At 45.2% G+C, this 15,662-nt stretch overlaps 1 long non-coding RNA gene across 1 annotated transcript in view; it reads left to right on the top strand.

The window, feature by feature from the left end:
- Positions 1 to 15,662, top strand: part of LOC120638680 — a 58,013-nt gene that overhangs the window by 30,049 nt on the left and 12,302 nt on the right. The gene's annotated exons all lie outside the window — the stretch shown is intronic.

The following is a 15,662-nucleotide window of genomic DNA, read 5'->3' as shown; positions in this document are numbered from 1 at the left end:
GGGAAGTGGTTTACGATCGCTCACCTGTGGCGTGGCTCAGCGGAAAGAGCCCGGGCTTGGGGGTAAGAGGTCTTGGGTTCGAATCCCAGCTCTGCCACTTGTCAGCTGTGTGACTGTGGGCAAGTCACTTAACTTCTCTGTGCCTCAGTTACCTCATCTGTAAAATGGGGATGAAGACTGTGAGCCTCATGTGGGACAACCTGATTACCCTGTGATCAGTGCTTAGAACAGTGCTGTACACATAGCTTAACAAATACCAACATTATTATTATTTTGGGGAGTGGCCATCTGGAATACAGTCATGTGCACACTGTAACTCGTGAATGACTCTTCTTAGGAGTTTGGATGATGCTCAAAGTATGTTGATTTGAAATGTTCATAGATCAGACACAAACTCAGGAAAACAGAGACAAATCTGGAAGAAAGATAGGAGAATGGAAAACTGAATTAATATCATTTAACAATTTGTAGTTGAATTTGTGATTCTCCTCTAACCTCTCCTGCAATATTTTTTGAGTATTCCCCTTCTTAAAGGCATGCCAACCCATTAGGAAACAAAGAATTCACTGATAGCCTTGAACATTTGATCTTGATTCTAATTCCAGTCTTATCTGAGAGTCCAAAGATGGTTCTTGTGCTTCTGAAAAGAGCAGGTTTTGAGGAGTCACTTAAAGGAATAAAAAGTGAGTCCTGAAAAGTTGTTTCATATTTGGTCCCTTGTTCGGTCAATATTTGGGGATCTCAGCAGTGTATTCTTTTAAGAACGTGGGAGAAATTGGTCCAAAATCATGAATTACACCAAGAGAAAAGCCGGGGATGGAGAAGGCTAAGGCTGCATAGCTTCTCCTCTAGACTTTAAGCTCGCTGTGGGCAGGTAATGTGTCTAGCAACTCGGTCTACACTGTACTCTCCTGAGTGCTTACTGTCCTGCACAAAGTAAGCACTTGATAAACGCCACTGATGATGATAGCTGCTCTCAGGAGAGCTCACCTGAGCTTGGTGCTCCAGGACAACTACCCCAGATACAGCCCATATGGAAGTGTAGGTTATGTAGTATAAAAGGGGAATTTGGAGGAGAGGCAAAATGAAAGGGAGATCAGAGGAAAGACCTGCAACCTTGAAAAGATTGTGATTCTTTCCTTTTGTCACACATTATTGAACCCCCTCAGGGTATTGCAGAATTCCTACTTCTCATTTATGGTCTTTGCCGCCTCCCTCTCACTGGAGCCTAATTAGATGGTAACTGGTGCTAGGGACTGTCATTCTGCCCTGAGGTCAGGTAGCTCAAAACTGACTGTTCACCTGATAGATAATACTGCACTTTCAGTCGTTGCTTCTGACACCAATACAGGAGAGCTCTTTTCTTGTATTCCTTCTTGTGAGAAGGAAAGCAACTGAAATGACACTGGTACTAATAATATCGCAAAGGAGGAAGTTGTTAATGAATTGCATAGTTTTGGATTTGTTTCCGCAGAGCCATAGGTGTATCTGATATTCCGCAACAGATAGGACATGACACAGAACAACCCAAAAAGTCAGTCCTAGAGGACAGAAGTGTTAGAAGACCCACTTCAACTAACAAGGGAAAATGATGACTAATATGATAAAAGCAAAGGGGGAGGATGGAAGTTCATCATCAGTGTGGATTAGAGAGGGGCAACAGAGAACCGAGGAGATATACAGATGGAAATAATGATTTGGGAGTCACTTGGTTAGGAATGATATAGCTGAACTGGGAATAAATAAAGTCACACTGGGAAAGAATTAAGATAGAGGGAGATCTGGGTGGTAATGGGAGAAGAGAAGAAACTTCCCAGAGGAGTATCAAGCGGGCAATCACAGTTGAGAAGATCCAGAGGAAATTTTATCCAAAGAGGAAAAGGATGCTCAGCATTTTGAAGAGCAATCAATCAGATATTTATTGAGCACTTACTGTGCTAAGCAGTTGGGAGAGTACAATACAAAAGAGTGGGTAAACACGTTCCCAGAACACTGCATTTTATCAGCATCGAAAGTATTAAGCACTTACTGTGGAAAGAGCACTATTCTAGGAGCTTGAGGAATGTACAAAAAAAGGAAAGGACTTGACCCCTATTCTTGAAGAATTTATAATCTAATGGGGAGATTGATGTAAATTAATGAACATATAAGATGCTGAAGGGGAACAATTTCAATGCTAGAGGGTAGAGTGGGGTAGAAAGTCGACTCTGAAAAATGAACCAGAAAAGATTTAGACTTGTCCGTGTCAAGAGTCCACAGGTGATTTTAATAAGGGCAATTTTCAAGAGCAAAGTGAGCAAAAACCTCATTTCAAGGGATGAAAGCAAGGGTCAGCATTAATTTAGGCCATTCTCCCCAGTTCAGTTTTAGGAAGAAAGGGAACTACTGGTGAGGCTGAGATCATTTTTGTCTGAATAGAGTCTACAACGGAATCTTTGGACAAACAGTAGAGTTAAACGAGGACAGAGGGAAAGGGGGAAAAAAGAGATCTTCCAGGAAAGTAGACCTAGAATTTGAGGGACAATGAGTGTTAGAGGCCAGTTCAAGAAAGGATGAAGCGGGAAGAAAACGCATGATGACAAATCATGGGGGGGGTATCGAAAACAAACATAACCATCAAGTACTGACAAGTACGTTTCGTCAATAATGTCAACAATCGATGTCCAATCATGAAAGAAAATCAACGCCCTCAAAACGCATTACATCAAAGGTTAGGACAGAGGTTTAAGGTTAAGAATAGTTGTTAGAAATAAGGCAAGAGATAGAGCTAGTAGGCCTTAGATAGGGCAAGGGAGAGGTTCAGGAAAATGGTTAAGATTAGAGTGTGTGGTTTGGGATAGTGCATAAACCACTCCTAGTTTAATTATCAGTGTTTATTAGATTTAGAAAATGAGGGAACTGGTCACAGAAACCAAGGAGGTTTTGTAGATACTCTCCTGTTCCGTGCTATGGACTTTGCATTTGAAGTAGGTAAAGAAGGTGGAGAAAAGAGAAATGAGTTGATTTTATTCTGGATTCACACCAGTGATTTCAGATCCTCAGAGGAAGATAAACCTCAAAAAAGAACATACTTTTAAACATCAAAACTAACTCTAGCCCTCCCCAGTCCTTGAACAGCAAAGTCTGTTCTAAATATTTCTAGAGGTGCCAGCCTGGCTCCATCAACCCTCCATTCCAGTAGAGAGCGGGGCTCAGGCTCTATGAAATGATAATGGCGGGTGGGAGGGGGCGTCTGGCTCCATTTTCCTGAGTTGCCCCACTCTGAAGGCCCATCTGTGGTACAGGTGCAATTGTAGGACCTAATCATCTCTTCGAAGCATAGGGAAGGGTAGTCCAGAATCCCCATCGATCTGTCACCCCAACACGCTTCCTTCACCGTGGCCTATCCGCAACGAGCCCGGAAGTACCCCTTCCACCCAAACTGCATCCTATCAGCAACCACGCAGAGGGTGGGTAAGACGGACAACTTCCCTAAAGTTAGCCTGAACCTAGCCTTTCTCAACTACATCCGGGGGTTGCCGATCCTCTCCGAAGGAGTTAAATGTATACCTTCTCTCCCCACGGTACATGCTTTCGATGGTATGGTCCCTTCCAGGGTAAGACATAAGCATTCAGAACGGCCTGTACGAGTATTCAGGAAGCTCCCCAAGTCACTAGTCAATACACTAGTGATATACTAGTCGATCAGGCAGTCAGTTGTATTTATTGAGAGCTTACTGAGCGCAGAGCACTCTACCAAGTGCTTGGGAGAGTACAATATAACAATATAAATAGACACATTCCCTGCTCACAGTGAGCTTACAGTTTAATGGGAGAGGCAGGCATTATATAAATAAATAAAATTACAGATATTTGCATACTTTCTGTGGGGCTGGGAGGCCCGTCAGTGGGCAGAGATTGTCTCTATCTGTTGCCGAATTGTACATTCCAAGTGTTTAGTATAGTGCTCTGCACATAGTAAGCGCTCGATAAATACAGTTGAATGAATGAATGAAGGGAGGAAGTTAAGGCGACCCAGAAGGGAGTGGTAGAAGGGGAAAGGAAGGCTTAGTCAGGAAAGGCCTCTTGGAGGAGATGTGCCTTCAGTAAGGCTTTGAAGGTGGGGAGAGTAATTTTCTGTTGGATATGAGGAGGAAGGGCATTCCGGGCCAGAGGCAGGACATGGACGAAAGGTCGGTGGTGAGATAGAAGAGACTGTAGTACGGTGAGAAGGTTTTTGAGGAGTGGAGAAATATGACCTGATTGTTTTTGCAGAAAAATGATCCGGGCAGCAGAGTAACGTATGGACCGGAGTGGGGAGAGACAGGAGGCAGGGAGGTCCGCAAGGAGGCTGATACAGTAATAGTAGGATAAATGCTTGGATTAGAATAATAGAACAACAATAATAACAATAATGATAATATGAGTCAGTCCTTGGAGAACTCACCCAGCCAAAGGACCCGGAGAGGGATAAATGTAGCCTTCTGAGCCTATTTCCTCCTCTTCGTTTAATCTGCAAGAGCGAGGACTGAAAGGCCAACCAAAAATCATATAGCGTAAGCTTTACGAGTTCTTTTTTTTAAAAAAAAAACAAACACAACCCACCACAATGAGAGAAAGGCCACTACAAAATGGATGTCCTAATCAGGTTCCGGGATTTGGGGAGCTAATTTAAGATGGAAGCTGAGGATGCTTTGAAGACTGCAGAAGGCAGTGCTTCCTATGATAGCACTCTTGAGAGTCCTATCAGCTTCGAAACCAGTAGAGGAACTGTCAATAAAGTGCTAAAACTGGCCCCAGATGTTCTCTAATGAGGATGTGTTCAGATGTTAGAGATTCCCGATGCATGTTTGATAAGGCACATCAGCCTGTCTATTAAAAAGAATGTGTATCCTTTTAAGTAGCTACAGAATTCAGGGAATTTCTTTAATGAGCCTATGTCCCTTAAAAAGGAGTTTCAGAAATGTGGAGTTCAGGCAGCAGGAAGGGTAGTTTTCCTCCACTGCAGATCCTCATGCCGGAGAGATTTGTGTTTCTGTTTCCAAAGCATTATTAGGAGCTGGCGGTGGCGTCTCTAGCCCACTCATAAGCCGTGTGCCCCAGCGCTGACTGCCAAGGGATTCGGTTCTTGGGGTGAATCTCCAAGCTTGGGGTGGCCCCGAAGGAAATTGGCAAGTCACCCTGTTTCCTTCTGTCATCTCTGTCTCTACGGCTACAAGCAAGCAGCTGCTGGTAAGAGAGAGCGCACCTGTCTGTGGAAGCCGTTTGATGTTAGGAAGCTCTGATTGTCAACAGAGCAATTTGCTTAGGATTTGGAAACAAAGGAAAGGGACTGCGCCAGTTGGAGAAGCAGTTGACACGAGGCCTGCCTGCTAGCTCCCAGCAGTCAGGAGGAGAATGAGGAAGCGAGAGATTGGCAACAGAGGTGGCTGAATTTCAGGGGAAATGACAGCCTCCTGCAGGGAAGTAATGGGATCTCTGAGACAGAATGCCAAGTCCCTACCCAAATAAACCCTTGATGTTGCTAAAGACCCCACAGCTAGTAAATGATTCTAACGTGTGTCAGTGGGGTCGGACTTAAGAAAAAGAGGAACAAAAAACCACGCTCAGTACTTAGCATGGATGAGAAAAACATTAGATAAGATTATATGAAAGCGTTTCCTGGGAGAGGGACCGTAGGTAGACTGTACCTTTTCAAGGGTCGCTCTTCTATAAATACCAATTTTTGAAGAGCGTCAGGGTTGTAACTATGGGAGATATTCATGACACCGTAAGAAGGGAGACTAAACAAAGCCTAGGAAATATTATGTATACACAGGATGCCCCGGAAATGGCTATGGTTAGTCGTCGTTGCAGTGGTTGTGATGTTGTTTACTGCTACTTGAGCAACTGGCTGGAGCAGAGATGGTTGGTTGGGCAGATGTAGATAGCATACACCTGCAGGCAGAGACTGAAGAAGGGGGACTGACTAAAAGCTCCTTGAGGACAGGGAATGTGTCTCCAACTCTGTTGTATGGTATTCTTCCAAGCGCTCAGTACAGTGGTCTGAACATAGTAAGTGCTCAGTAAATACGACTGATTGATTGCTTGATTGATCCGGGGAGGGCAGGCGCCCTAGGTTTCAATCCAGACCACACTGTTTCCTGCCAGGAACACCAGCCCGGACTAGGGCCATCTGAGGGTGCATTGGCCCAGCGCTGGAGTTTAAAATCAACCCACTCCAGAGTTATGAAGCATCATGACTTTTCAGGATCCTCTCCTCTCCCGCTTCCACCAAGCCCCGTACGTAACCTCAGATAATAATAATATTGGTATTTGTTAAGCGCTTACTATGTGCAGAGCACTGTTCTAAGTGCTGGGGTAGATACAGTGTAATCAGGTTGTCCCACGTGAGGCTCACAGTTAATCTCCATTTACAGATGAAGTAACTGAAGCACAGAGAAGTGAAGTGACTTGCCCGCAGTCACACAGCTGACAAGTGGCAGAGCCGGGAGTCGAACCCATGACCTCTGACTCCGAAGCCCAGGCTCTTTCCGCTGAGCCACGCTGCTTCTCCTAGGTAGACCCTGCTCACAGCACCGTCACATATCCACAGGGGGAACAAAAATATGCTGGTGAGAGATAGAGGAGAAATTCATTCCGCATTCTGAAAGCATCAGTGAAAATGTGCAACAGCTTTAAGCAAAAGCCTTTGAGGAACATCCATGAAATATTATAAATGTTCAGTGAGAACCATAGTCTTCGGAACCCAAGCAAGTTGGTGACTGAAGCAAGCAACCCGAGCACTGAGGGTTGAGGATGAAATAGGCTTACAAGAAAAGTTTGGTGTGTGAATGCATTTAAAGGCGCAATGTGGTTCCAAAGAACGTCCCCAACAACATTTCTGACACCTGCGGCTTGCTCCAACCAATTCTTTTCTATGGTCAATATTAAAACCGCGCCACTTTGAAAATGGAGAATTCCATTTTAAAGTTTGAGAAGAGTTTTCCTTGGCATCTATCCAGTGGATTTACAGGAAAAGGAAGGAAAGAAAACTTCCTATTTATATATACCGTGCACATGTGATTTTGACTGAACAGATAACAAGGCTAAGAAGGAAGGGTTCAAGCTTATGCAAGCGATCCTGTTGGCCAGGAGGAGGTTGTGCTCATTGGAATAGTCCGGTAAAGAGTATGAGATGGCTGGAGCCACTGATCAACGTTACTTGGGCTAAAAAACAATGCAGGAAGACGGGGTCTTTGGATAAGAATCAGTCATTCAGTGGCATTTATTAAATGTTTGCAGTGTGTGGAAAATTGCACTAAGCGTTTGGGAGAAAATAACACAGCAGAGGTGGTAGACATTTTCCCTGGCCACAAGGAACTTAGAGTCCTGAGGAGGAGATGGACATGTAAATAAATTATGGGTATGTATTTAAGTGCTGGAGGGCTGAAAGCAGGGTGAATATCAAGTGCTGAGAAGGTACAGATCCAAGTGCGAAGCCAATTCAGAAGGGAGAGGGAGTAGGGGAAATAAGGGCTTAGTCTGGGAGATACCCAGGGAGACGGCGTGATTTCGATAAGGCTTTGAAAGCGGGAGAGTTGTGGTCTGTCATATATGAAAGGAGAGGGAATTACAGGCCAGAGGAAGGATGTGGGCAAGAGGGTCAGCAGTGAGATAAACAAGATCAAGGCACAGAGAGTAGGTTGGCACTGGAGAAGCAAAGTGTGCGGTCTGGTTTGTAGTAGATCAGCGAGGTAAGGAAGAAGAGGGAGAGCTGATTGAGTGCCTTAAAGCTGATGGCAAGGAGTTTCTGTTTGATGAGGAGGAAGACAAGTAATGCTTGTTCTTAAGGACTGGGGAGATGTGGACTGAACTTCTTTTTCGAAAAATGATCTGGGCATTTACAACCAGAAAGCCTCAACACAGGAAGGATTTATTGCACTGCTAACCCAGGCTCAGAGTCAAGATCCACTAGACCTGAGACTAAAAGTTCAAAAGAACCCTCCAATAGGCCACTCCCATCTTGTGGGAGAAAATTACCAGAAACGAAGACACTTGATGATTTTGCCCTGGAACTCTCTCAGCCGCCTCAAGCAGGAGGATGTAAATATCAGGGATTCCTGAGCGTGCTTCAGCTGGAAGAGTAAAGGTTTGAGAACTCCACCGTCTATCGAAAGGGACATTTCCCAGATATGGATTAGTCATTCTCTGTACACTTTCCAGGACGCTAATTACCTGAATAACTCTAGCGGTAGGGTCAGAAGTATTTTAGAGTCGTGAGCGTCGAAATGACACTCTGGTATAAATCAAGCCAGGTTTGATTAGAAAACATATTCAGTTCCAGCCAGCAAAGTATAATTTCCCCGTCAGAAGAGCAACCCCTTCCGCAACATAATCAGAGAGAAACTGCGGTGGTTTCCAATCATGCGCCTTCCCTGAAAGAGAATGTGTGATGGCTTTTATATTAATATCCTCTTGCTCTGCAGAGAAGCGGGAGTGGTGATGAGTCTGACTGGCAAGAAGCGAGCTTTGGACTCTAAGAAAGCAAGAGTGTCATAGAGCCTCAAACCTCTCTGGCAGATTTCCTCTTTCCCCTTTCAATCTCATTCTCACTCCTAATATTTAGCTCAGAATTTTTCATTTTCTACCTGGCTGTTTGCTTTACCATGGGCATCACAAAGATTGGGAGTCCGAGAAGAAAGTCACGTGGACTCCAGCGTGGCCCTGGACTGTAATCTACGATGAGAATGCTGGGTCCTGGCACAATTTTTTTCACTTGAGACAATCACGTAACCATAATTAATGATGAAAAAGCCCAGGAACTCACATTCCCACCGTAAATTGCAGCTCAGAGCAACACCATGATCCGTGTAATTGCACTCCGAGAGACCAAGTATAAGACTCTCCTAGCTGTGAGCCCTGACTTGGCCTTTGGAGTTTGGCGGTGAGCATTGTGTGGAGAGGGCAGAGGGGAGATTTGTTGTCAAAAATCTCCTCTGACACCCTTCTCCCCTTGCTCTGAGGTTGCATTCACCCCACTTGAATACTTCCTTCTTGACTTAAGAACCCTCTACCAGTTTGTTGGGGGCACGAAATGGTCTTCCTCCTCCTCCTCCTCCTCCGCAAAGCTTCTAGGTCTAATGACATCTGTTCCTAGAATCTAGCTAAGCAGCAGCGCAGTCAGAGTGGCCTAATGGGACGAAGACGAGCCTAGACGTCAGAGGACCTGGGTTCTAATCTCGGCTCCACCATTTGCCTGCTGTGGGACCTTAGGCAAGTCACTTACCTTCTCTGTGCTTCAATTTTCTCCTCTGTAAAATGGGGACTAAATACCTGCACTCCCTCCTACTTAGACTGTGTGCCCCCCGTGGGGAGAGACTGTCCAACCTGATTCTCTTGTATCTACCTCAGTGCTGAGGACAGTGCTTGTCACAGAGTAAGTACTTAATGAATACCATTATTATTATCAAAGTGGTCACAGAATTTTAAAATATGCACCTGAGATGAGGATGCTGGTTAAGGGCCCCACTGGCAAGAAAAGAGCACAAGAAGCCAAAGTGGGGTGAAATGATACTTTCTTCACTAACCAGTGGCCTTGGAAATAATCACATTCATCACTCATGGAGTCAGCAGCCGTTACTGCCAGGCTTTTTTGTTTTCTTATGGTATCTGTTAAGCCCTTACTCTGTGTCATGCACTGTTCTGAGCACTGGGATAGATGCAACTTAATCAGATCAGGTACCGTCCCCGCCCTACGTGGGTGTCACAGTTTAAGTAGGAGAGAGAACAGGTATTGAATTCCCATTCTGCGGCTGAGGAAACTGAGGCACAGAGAAGTTAATGACTTGCCCAAGGTCACGCAGCAGCCAAGTAGTAGAACTTTATATTCTACCTATCGAACAGACTATATGGGCTGACAGATGTGTTTTTTATTCCCCTTTCTGGCAGTCCAACTTTTCTTCATCTCTATTTCCCATCAATCAATCAATCGTACTTATTGAGTGCTTACTGTGTGCAGAGCACTCTACTAAGCTCTTGGGAGAGTACAAAATAACAGAGCTGGTAGCCCACAAGGAGCACTGGAGAGGGACCTAGTCCCAGACAAATGAAATGAAATACTCTACGGTGATTTGGTATCCAGATTTTTGACCGTTAAGGGGGTCTACAACCTAAAGAAAAATCCTCAGAGGAATTAGTTTTCCTCTCTCTTCAAGAGTTTGCTCCAGAGAGCTCTCTCTCTTCCAAGTTCCAGTTGCTTGTCCTTGTCCCGCCATCCGGACAAAGCATTCTGAGAGACCTGTGCTCTGCCTTGTCTTGGATTTGGGTCGCTATTAAAGTAGGCTTCCGGGGCCTTGGAAGTGACACTAATAAGGGGAGGTCAGTGAAGAGTCAACATCGTGTAAAGCCTGTCAGCTAAGAAGGCGTCGCCTGTGCACAGGCTGACCACTGACAGCACCTGAACAGAAGCAGAGAGGTGACCTTGGATCAGAAACAAAGGGCCACTTCACGTAAACAGTGCCTGCGGCTTCCCTGAAACATCCCTCCTCCCTTCTCCCCCCTGCTCCCCCCCCCCACACCCACGAGGAGCAGGAACACAGCAAACAAAGACTCATTTGGCATTTCTGATATCATCTTTGGACGTGAAAAAGACAAATAACTTAAAAGGGGGCAGGGGAGATCGATGAAGCTGCTGGCTTGAGACTGTCCATATGAGAACTCCTGATTTATCAGCTTCATAAACACTGATAAGCTTTTGCAAGGAGTGTCATGTGGTCACCGGGCAGGAAGGCTGCTTTGGGGGAGGCTCGACGTTTGAAGGAGGTAGACATTTTGATTTCAGAAGCCTCTAATCAACTGAATAACTAGGGTTTGCTTTGTTATTACAGCGATGCTAATTGGAGTCCCAAGTTAGAGCCCCAGAGCTCTTTCTGGTGGGAATTACATATCAGCATATGCAAATTCAGAAAACTCAGTGGTAATTATCGTAGGTATTAGAACTCTGTCTTTTCTATTATTATTATTATAAAACTAGACTCCTGGTACTACAGGAGTCGTGGAGTCAGCACAGCTGTGCAGCCATTCTGGGTTGAGAAGGGCAGTCCTCCCCAGGGCAGAGGGACGTGCGGACTTCAGTGGGGGGAGGGAAGCTATTATTCTAAAAATAAGAATAATAAAGCACTCGATCAGCTCGCCCCATCCTACCTCACCTCACTGATCTCCTACTACAGCCCAGCCGGCTCTCTCCATTCCTCCAGCTCCAGCTCGCCCTCCGTGCCCCGATCTCACCTGGCTCCCCGCCGACCCCTTTCCCACATCCTCCAGCTAGTCTGGAACTCCCTCCCTCTCCCTATGTGCCAGCCCACCCTTCTCCCCACCTTCAAAGCGTTTTTAAGGTCTCATCTCCTCCAAAGGGCCTTCCTCGATTAAGCCCTCTTTTTCCCCAGCTCCTTCTTTCGGAGCCGTCTGCGACCTTCGGACATTTGATCTTTGCCCCACTCCCGACCCCAATAGCACATTCGTACGTACCTTTATACTACATTTATATAAATTTATTGTATTTATATAATTACAATAAGTATATTGTATTTATATAATATACAATAAGTATATTGTAGTTTATACTACATTTTATAAATTACGTATTCATATTGTTTGTCTCCCCCTCTAGACTGTAAGCTGGCTATGGGCAGGGAATGTGTCTGCTACTTGCGTTGCGTTGTACCCTCCCAAACGCTTAGTACAGTGCCCTGCGTATTGTAAGTGCTCAATAAATACAATCGATCGATCGATCGGTCGGTTGGCTGGCGGGTAATAAAATGGTGGGGACTCGGGTGAGTAGCTGGCCGGAATATTGGTGCTGAACGAGGCCAGATCACTGGCTGTGACTGCCTGAGTAAGATTAGAATCTGCAGGGAAATTTTATTCCTTAGCCCTGGCAGAAATTAGGAATAAATTCAATTGCATTCTGCACAATAGCTGGAAGCGATTGAGGTTAAGTGGCTTCGCTCTCTGATGTGTTAGTATTACTGAGCTCGCTCTCTGCTCATGTGACTGTGTGCAATCTGTTCTTGGAACAAGTCGTCATGGCAACTGATGATTTCTATTACAGTACATTCGAGTTCACATTCTAGGCCTGTCATATGCTTGGAAATTTCCAGTTAAAATATTTATTTATGAAAAGTAACAAAAAAAAAAACCCCTTCAAAGATGGAAAAAGAAAGAGGCTCAAAAACAGGATCGCTGCGTGTCTACAGAGGGGAAGGGAGCATTGCATGACCGTTTAGCTGTTTGCCCAAAACAACACTCCACAGGGAAAGGAAGCTAGAGAAGCAGACTTTGTTCTGGTGTCGTGAATAGGCAAAGTTAAGTTGATGTTTTGCCTGTTGCAACCTGGTTCACTGAGAGTTAGCACGTCTGAAAGCTCAGTGTCTTAAGCGACCTGGAAAAGCTGAATGTTGGCTTTTCAGCTCAGCTCACTGCCGCATATGGTTCCAATTTCATCTGGCCACATGAGGATGAACAACCCGCTGTCTAAACGAGGAAACTCCAGGAAAGGAGGGAGCAAAATTTACACTCACGGCACGAGAGAGACAGAGTGTGGGTGTGGTGTGGATGTGTCTGGGTACAGAGCTGGCAGGTGAGCTGTCTTATGGGTTTCTCAGCTGGGAGGTAAGCACTTACAACTGCTGGATTCTTCCCACTGGGGTTTGTAATCCTTCATCTAAATGGCAGGCTCCTCTCTCAGATGAAATGTGGGCGCTCTCAGGGAGAGAGGGGTGGGGACCTTGGCAACTCCAGAGAGACGTAACTGGTTTTCCAGGGACCGACCCCATAGGGAGGCCGGGACTCAATATCTACGTTACTCTTTGGGGTCCTTCACTGTGAAATGCAGTCCGGGATTTAGCAGGATTTGACAAAGGAACTCGCTGGTTCTCCTGCTTATGGAAACTGCATAGGTGAATGCCAGTTGGACAAGTATGGTGGTTTTCAAATATTTATTGAGCACTCACTGTATGAGACACCAAACTACGTCCTCGGAGGGGCCGAAATTCAGGTAGGAAAAATGAAGGCGGGAATGATTCCCTAGGAATGCTGGGAGCTTCCAAGTACACTAATAATAATAATATTAATAAGGATGGCATTTGTTAAGCACCTACTATGTGCAAAGCTCTGTTCTATGCGCGGGGGTTGATTCAAGGCAATCAGGGTGTCCCAGGTAGGGCTCCCAGACTTCATCCATATTTTACAGATGAGGGAACTGAGACCCAGAGAAGTTAAGTGACTTGCCCAAAATCACACAGCTGACAAGCGGCAGAAGGGGGATTAGAACCCACAACCTCCGACTCCCAAGCCCGGGCTCTTTCCACTAAGCCAAGCTGCTTCTCCACTACCTAACGTGGAAACCGATTACGTTTACGCGGAAAGGAAAGATTAGGAAACTTAAAAAGCAACTGAAAACAAACGAAGACGAGGCCGAGACAGAGGATCTTGGAGATCTTTGGAATGCCAAGTGAAAAAAAGAAAAGAACGACCGGTTGGCGTAGTCAGCACGATGATACTCTAGAAGTCTCTCGAAGGAAACTTCTGATTCTGGATTTTTAAGGGCAGTCTATTCTCACCATTACGGTTTGATTTTCTAATCGTGCTCAACATAATGAAGCTTGAACATGAGTCCTTTTCTGGTATTGCTATCTGCTTTGTCCACAGAGGAAGAAATGCAGATGGTGAAAGAAAGATTAAAATGGGTTTGTGAAAAACTGGGAATGAGACTCCCCTTTGCCCATAGGGATACTCAGTACTAGCTCTACAAATTAGCTTTTGTTTTGGGAATGCAGCTTTTGCGCTCACTCTTTTCTGGGTTAGTATGCGTTTCCAATGTAGGTTGAAAATAATATGCGTACGTGCATGTGTTGTTAAATAATTGTTTTTTAGAATTCAGAGTTAGCCAACCGACAAACCCAGATGTTCCTGGAAGAGAATAATGTGCATGCAGAAATCACACGTGCAACTGATTACAGGGGGAAAATTGCAGGATCATATTTTCAGAACCACATTTAGCAGTTACATCCATGTGGATCTACTGTGCAATTGTTATGCTCGCAGACGAATGTTTGCACGTGTAAAAAAGATGGGCTAAAAGATCCACATTTTAAGCTGGAGATCCAACTGCCGAAGAGTGTTTGAGTGTTTGTTTGTACAGGCTGTCGGGATTGTTCGACCTAAGAGAAAAAAGCTCTGCATGCATTAGTCGAAGCTAACAAAAACTCCCCTGTTAAGATGGAAGTTGTACCCCCAGATGTATCTAGAGTGGAGAGCTCCATGTACAGTTTGATTTTCCAAGTGTACCGGTACAAATGAGCCCCTCGTCCTTCCCTTCCATCATCCTTCATCAGGCCAATCAGCCTCACCCGCTGCTGTGATATCGACTCTACATCTGGCCAACCCACGTGCTACGAATGATGCTATCCTTTCCGGGCAACGACTGTTCTCGTCGTCCCTCAGCGCCCTGATCGCTTCCCAGCTGGCACATCTGTGATGAGGAAAGACTGCTCCTTCATCAGGCAGTACATTCTTGCCTGACGCTGGGATATCACCTTGAAATCCGGCCAGTCCTTGTGCCAAAAGTGATGCCGAGCTTTCTGGGCAAAGACAGATCTCACAGTCAGCCAGCATCACAACCGGATGGGAGACGATAAGAAAAAGGCACTTACAGACCATAAAGGCGCACACCCTCCACTCTGCCCGCCAGGAAGCCAAGATCAGGGGGTCCTCACTTCACCAGAAAGCCACTTTTCTGGATCAGGCCAAGGGAAGAACACATTATCGCCTGGATCTAGTTTGGGAGCTATCTAGTCTGTGGGCTATTGCTGAATGAGATTCACACTACCGATGTGGAAAGTCCTGACAATAAGAAAGCGTTCGGAAACAAGACTCACGGGCTCAGCGTGCAGAAGATTCACATCGCCTTCAAACCAAAGGACAACTCAACTAGAGCAAATGTCCGTACATTGCCAGGAGCTGGGGAAATCTGGCTCAACTTTCTGCTACTCCATCAATCAAGGGAGGCTCATAAACATCTTTCTGGCAACAAGTGAAATGGTCAGAGTTTTCAGCAATCCAATCAGTCTATTTTGATCGAAATGCTCCGTTCACCCCTAAATTCAAGAGGGGCCTCTGAGAACTCGCCCATCTTTCAGTGCCCAGGAATTTTCATCCGTTCTTCAAGATCCTGTATTTTCAGATCTTAAAGTTACTCTTCTACTTAGTGGAGTTGACTACAGTCCCGCTGACCTTCTAGCACAGAAAAGGTGCAATAATCTCAGAGTCCAGTATTTCTCTGGCAGACCAATGCTGTGGCTACTGCCTTTAGATAGAACAGCAGTGTCACCTAGTGATAACTCAGTTTAAATTCAGGTTGTCTTCCTGAGGGCATCCGATCTTAACGTTGGAAAACCTGGGCCGGTCAATATCGAAAATGTCATGCGGTCCGTGTAGAAAGATGTTATAAATTAAGCTACCCATCTCTGAACTACAAATCTGTCCCAGTCAGTCCAATTGAATATTCACTTAACCAAAATAAAACAATCACTATTATCTCTTCCCAGGCAGATATTAATTCTGAGGTGTTATTTTGAAGTGTCTGTTGAATGCTGCCTGGAATGGAGATTGAAACAAAAGATTACTTTTCCCAGTTGGGTCCC

This window comes from Ornithorhynchus anatinus, chromosome 11, assembly GCF_004115215.2.
Source record: "Ornithorhynchus anatinus isolate Pmale09 chromosome 11, mOrnAna1.pri.v4, whole genome shotgun sequence".
In the NCBI taxonomy this organism is placed as follows: Eukaryota; Metazoa; Chordata; class Mammalia; order Monotremata; family Ornithorhynchidae; genus Ornithorhynchus; species Ornithorhynchus anatinus.
Note: the sequence above shows the minus strand (reverse complement) of the source record. Positions and strands in the feature narration are given on the sequence as shown.